The sequence below is a fragment of the Anomaloglossus baeobatrachus genome, chromosome 3 (genome assembly GCF_048569485.1).
Source record: "Anomaloglossus baeobatrachus isolate aAnoBae1 chromosome 3, aAnoBae1.hap1, whole genome shotgun sequence".
Lineage (NCBI taxonomy): Eukaryota > Metazoa > Chordata > Amphibia > Anura > Aromobatidae > Anomaloglossus > Anomaloglossus baeobatrachus.
The window spans coordinates 165,244,784-165,251,182 of NC_134355.1; positions in this window are offsets into that span (position 1 = coordinate 165,244,784).

The following is a 6,399-nucleotide window of genomic DNA, read 5'->3' on the forward strand; positions in this document are numbered from 1 at the left end:
CAAACTTCTAAATTCCCTGTACATACCCCCCCTTTTAACTTCGAGTGTCCGCACGACCCCCTCCCGGGTCTGGAGACCCCTCGAGCCACCGCGGTTCCGGATCCGAGCAGCTCAGTCGCTGACACGGGGGCGGTACACTAGACACTACTGGATGTAAGCAGGTCCTTGGAGGTAAAACTTCATCCTGTCACATCCTAGGATCTAAGTGCGCATATCAGCTGAGTCCTGAGATTTCCCATAGATGTAGAAAGATATACAGTTAGGTCCAGAAATATTTGGACAGTGACACAAGTTTTGTTATTTTAGCTGTTTACAAAAACATGTTCAGAAATACAATTATATATATAATATGGGCTGAAAGTGCACACTCCCAGCTGCAATATGAGAGTTTTCACATACAAATCGGAGAAAGGGTTTAGGAATCATAGCTCTGTAATGCATAGCCTCCTCTTTTTCAAGGGACCAAAAGTAATTGGACAAGGGACTCTAAGGGCTGCAATTAACTCTGAAGGCGTCTCCCTCGTTAACCTGTAATCAATGAAGTAGTTAAAAGGTCTGGGGTTGATTACAGGTGTGTGGTTTTGCATTTGGAAGCTGTTGCTGTGACCAGACAACATGCGGTCTAAGGAACTCTCAATTGAGGTGAAGCAGAACATCCTGAGGCTGAAAAAAAAGAAAAAATCCATCAGAGAGATAGCAGACATGCTTGGAGTAGCAAAATCCACAGTCGGGTACATTCTGAGAAAAAAGGAATTGACTGGTGAGCTTGGGAACTAAAAAAGGCCTGGGCGTCCACGGATGACAACAGTGGTGGATGATCGCCGCATACTTTCTTTGGTGAAGAAGAACCCATTCACAACATCAACTGAAGTCCAGAACACTCTCAGTGAAGTAGGTGTATCTGTCTCTAAGTCAACAGTAAAGAGAAGACTCCATGAAAGTAAATACAAAGGGTTCACATCTAGATGCAAACCATTCATCAATTCCAAAAATAGACAGGCCAGAGTTAAATTTGCTGAAAAACACCTCATGAAGCCAGCTCAGTTCTGGAAAAGTATTCTATGGACAGATGAGACGAAGATCAACCTGTACCAGAATGATGGGAAGAAAAAAGTTTGGAGAAGAAAGGGAACGGCACATGATCCAAGGCACACCACATCCTCTGTAAAACCTGGTGGAGGCAACGTGATGGCATGGGCATGCATGGCTTTCAATGGCAGTGGGTCACTTGTGTTTATTGATGACATAACAGCAGACAAGAGTAGCCGGATGAATTCTGAAGTGTACCGGGATATACTTTCAGCCAAGATTCAGCCAAATGCCGCAAAGTTGATCGGACGGCGCTTCATAGTACAGATGGACAATGACCCCAAGCATACAGCCAAAGCTACCCAGGAGTTCATGAGTGCAAAAAAGTGGAACATTCTGCAATGGCCAAGTCAATCACCAGATCTTAACCCAATTGAGCATGCATTTCACTTGCTCAAATCCAGACTTAAGACGGAAAGACCCACAAACAAGCAAGACCTGAAGGCTGCGGCTGTAAAGGCCTGGCAAAGCATTAAGAAGGAGGAAACCCAGCGTTTGGTGATGTCCATGGGTTCCAGACTTAAGGCAGTGATTGCCTCCAAAGGATTCGCAACAAAATATTGAAAATAAAAATACTTTTTTTGGGTTTGATTTATTTGTTCAATTACTTTTGACCTCCTAAAATGTAGAGTGTTTGTAAAGAAATGTGTACAATTCCTACAATTTCTATCAGATATTTTTGTTCAAACCTTCAAATTAAACGTTACAATCTGCACTTGAATTCTGTTGTAGAGGTTTCATTTCAAATCCAATGTGGTGGCATGCAGAGCCCAACTCGCGAAAATTGTGTCACTGTCCAAATATTTCTGGACCTAACTGTATATAGAGATGTCTAAAGGAGAAAAAAATTATGGTAACATCATGCCTGATAAAGTCCTATTGTGGGGCAAAATGTTGTATATCATCTGATGGAATAAATAATATGGAATTCACTCCTGGGATGCTGTTCATTATTTGTAATTGTCTTAAGATTCAGAGAGATAAATGACTTATTAAGGCCCCTTTACACTAAACAACTTACCAGCGATCTCAACAACGATACAACCTGATAGGGATCGCTGGTAAGTTGCTAGGAGGTTGCTGGTGAGAGGTCACACAGTCAGACGCTCTAGCGATCCCGCCAGCAACCTGACCTGGCAGGGATCGCTGGAGCATCGCTACACGGGTTGCTGGTGAGCTGTCACCAGCAACCAGTGACCAGCCCCCAGCCAGCAGCGACGCACTGAAGCGATGCTACGCTTGGTAACTAAGGTAAATATCGGGTAACCAACCCGATATTTACCTTGGTTACCAGCGCACGCAGCTACACGTGCAGAGAGCAGGGAGCAGCGCACACTGCTTAGCGCTGGCTCCCTGCTCTCCTAGCTACAGTACACATTGGGTTAATTACCCGATGTGTGCTGCAGCTACATGTGCACAGAGCAGGAGCCGCGCACACTGCTTAGCGCTGGCTCCCTGCTCTCCTAGTTACAGTACACATCGGGTTAATTACCCGATGTGTGCTGCAGCTACATGTGCACAGAGCAGAAGCCACGCACACTGCTTAGCGCTGGCTCCCTGCTCTCCTAGCTACAGTACACATCGGGTTAATTACCCGATGTGTGCTGTAGCTACACGTGCAGAGAGCAGGGAGCAGCGCACACTGCTTAGCGCTGACTCCCTGCTCTCCTAGCTACAGTACACATGGGGTTAATTACCCGATGTGTACTCTGCTACAAGTGCAAGGAGCAGGAGCCGGCACTGACAGTGAGAGCGGCGGAGGCTGGTAACGAAGGTAAATATCGGGTAACCAAGGACAGGGTTTCTTAGTTACCCAATGTTTACCGTGGTTACCAGTGTCCGCAGAAGCCGGCTCCTGCTGCCTGCACATTTAAGTCCCCTTTACACACTGAGACTTTCTAGCGATCATGCTGCACAGCGGGAAACAAAGGACCAAAGAATGGTCCTGAACGATTTGTAGCGATCAGCAACTTCACAGCAGGGGCCAGGTCGCTGATGTGTTTCACACACTGCAATGTCGCTGGGGAGGTCGCTATTACGTCACAAAAACGGTGACGTTACAGCGATGTCGTTTGCGATGTTGCAGTTTGTAAAGCCACCTTTAGTTGGGACCCCTGATGGTGGCTCATCCTGTGCCTCTGCAATTTCAGACTCCACCTCTATACTGAGTGCTAACACCAATGCTCTTTTGCAGTATCGGCACAGGTTTCTCACAAGGTTCCCCCCGGAGAACTCCAGGACAAAGTATGAGCTTTTGCATTTTTAGAACTTGGATGATAGTTAACAAAAATGTAAATGTATTAAAAAATAATGACCACTGAGCTTGTCATGGTGTGAGACGTTTTGCCAACTCAAGGAACAAGAGATTTTTATGGTCCATCTGTAATTACAGTAACTGGATTAGTAGCCACCTCCAAAAAGTTTTGCCACTTCTCAAATGCCAACTTGATAGCAAGCAATTACCTATTACTGATATTGTAATTACCTTTGGCAGCAGATAACTTTTTAGAAAAGAATGCACATGGACGAAGCTTGCCAATAGACGGACCCTGAGACAATACAGGTCTAACCCCCACCTCTTATGCGTCAACTTCCACTGTGGAGGGAAAAGATATATTGGGCTATATTAACACAGGTTGAGATGCAAAACATTTTTTTCAGATGGTTAAACGCATACAATGCCCCCTGAGACCAGTTAGAGAAATCTGTACCATTTTTCGTCTTGTCTGTCAATGGTCTTGTAATGGCAGATTTTTTTTTAACAATTTTTCTGCAATAATTCGTGAAAAATCCACTGTCCATATTAAATACCCTCTTTGATCATAGTTATTTGTAAAATTGTTTATTCTGTGACAGAAAATGGCATATTTGGAATTCAAATAATTTGGATTTGAAAATGTTAAGCTATTTGAATCTTTATGATAATTTTTCCTGTTCTGACCTTCCCTGCGCATGAGGCTGAATACTCCTGACTCAGTTGACTCTAGAGGAACCACACAGTGATCATCTGGTCATACATTCAGTTGGCAACCATCCACTGTGCAAAAGCTTCACCAGTTAAGGTGGCTTTATATGCTACGAGATCGCTAAAGCGATCTCGTTGGAGTCACGGAATTTGTGACGCACATCCGGCCGCTTTAGCGATGTCGTTGTGTGTGACACCTATGAGCAATTTTGAATCGTCGCAAAAACGTTCAAAATTGCTCATCGGTGACATGCCCCCTATTCCCAATTATCGTTGCTGCTGCAGTAACGATGTTATTTGTCGTTCCTGCGGCAGCACACATCACTACATGTGACACCGCAGAAACGAGGAACCTCTCCTTACCTGCGTCCCGCCAACAATGAGGAAGGAAGGAGGTGGGCGGGATGTTCGTCCCGCTCATCTCCGCCCCTCCGCTTTGATTGGGCGGCCACTTAGTGACGTCGCTGTGACGCCGAATGAACCGCCCCCTTAGAAAGGAGGCCGTTTGCCTGTCACAGCGACGTTGCTAGGCAGGTATGTGCGTGTTCGCTACGGCAGCGATCACCACATATCGGCCGTACGATGGGGGCGGGTGCTATCACAATGTTGCAGCGTGTAAAGCCCGCTTAAGGGAACTTACATTTTCCTGTTAACATGCCAATTCCCACATCCCAAAATTGTCTTAATATTTTTGGGGAAAACAAGGATTTTTTTTACAGAAAATTTCAATTAAGGAATTCACAACATTTTAGTTTAATAATTTTTTTAAACAATGTCTTTTTATAACCTGCTTTGCGCAGGGGTCGAGCACATGGAGAAGAGAAGTGTTTGCTTTTCAGGGTATGAAAAGAATTCTCCTGATCAGACATACAGTCATGTGCAAAATCTACACTGATTAAGGAACACAGATTTTCTTGCCAATATGCGAATTTCAACACCCCAAAAATTAAGGATCAAGTTTACAGAAGTTTGTTTGGATAATTTCCAAGAATTTTGCCCTTTCTGACAATTTTTCTCTTTCTGACCTGCTCTGCAAAGGGGTCACAGACATGTGAAAGGTTTGACTTTGCAGGGAATGGAAGAGTTCGCCTGGTCAGATATATGATTGACGACTGGTTACTGTGCAAAAGCCACACTAATTGAGGAAAACAGATATCCTGTTAGTATGTCAATTGCACAACCAAACAGTTTGGGAAAATAGGATAATTAAAAAAAAATTTCACTTAAGAAGTGTAAAAAAAGTTTGATTGGATAATTTTGCACAATATGTGATGGCAGTAGGTGTGGACCCAATTCACTACTGGCTGGGCTTACCTAGTAAGGGCATAACTAAGGGACTACCTGGTCTACACTAGAGCCTCTATGCTGAGGATAGGCTTGGACCATTAGTGTAGTGACCAGGTGCTACTCCAGGACAGTCCCTGGACCTGCAGCAGCTGACCTACAGGTCATAGGTGCGAATATGAAGTACAGAGGGATAAGAAAGAGATGTGGTCAGATGGTCCAATGAGAGGGCTGGCAGCCAGTGAGAGTTCTATTCTCAAAATGCGATTCCGCATTTTCTCTCTCTTAAAGGGATTATTCTGCCAATGTGGTCAGACTTAGCTTCTCTAGCTATGACACTTTGGGACCTCCTGGCCAGGGCTCTCTGTTTGTCTCACATACTGTTCCATCTTGGCCCACCACCTCTTTGAGTTTTAAACTCTGGGGTGTACTGCTAGGATTTCTGTCCTAGGACCTGTCTCCAGCCATTTACTCAGCTTGCCCTACCTCTTCAGATGCTTTTAGCATGGTTACTGAGTGTGCAGCATGTGTGAAATGATGCTGGGCATTTAATTTTTTATGAAAAATTGCTCATGTTCACATGAAACCGCAGATGTCAGGAAATTCGACTCAAACTTGATCCTGCAAAGATTGATCCACTCATCTCTATGATTTGTACAACTGAAGAAGAGCATAGTAGTCTATGATAATATAGAGATTTCATTAAAAGGGGTAGAGAAAAATATTAGAGCTATTAGACTTCATTTTCCAGCAGCCATGCCAGAGTGTGATTGATCAGCGATCAATCTATTGTAGCTTGGTTGGCAGCTTGTTCTATTTGAATTATACATTTTTCTTAATTCTTCATGCACTAGAAAACAGCAATTCCCCACAACAATTTTTCAAAGAAAAAATAATATCTTAATTCAGTGTCAGAGAAAGGGCTCGTTCACGTATCTGTATTTTCGGTCTGAGTACTATCCGTGAAAAAAAAAAACAAAAACTGATTCCACTGACCAAACATGTGTGTGAAAATAATTGCAGCATGCACCCATTCAAATCTATGGGTGCAAAAACAAAAT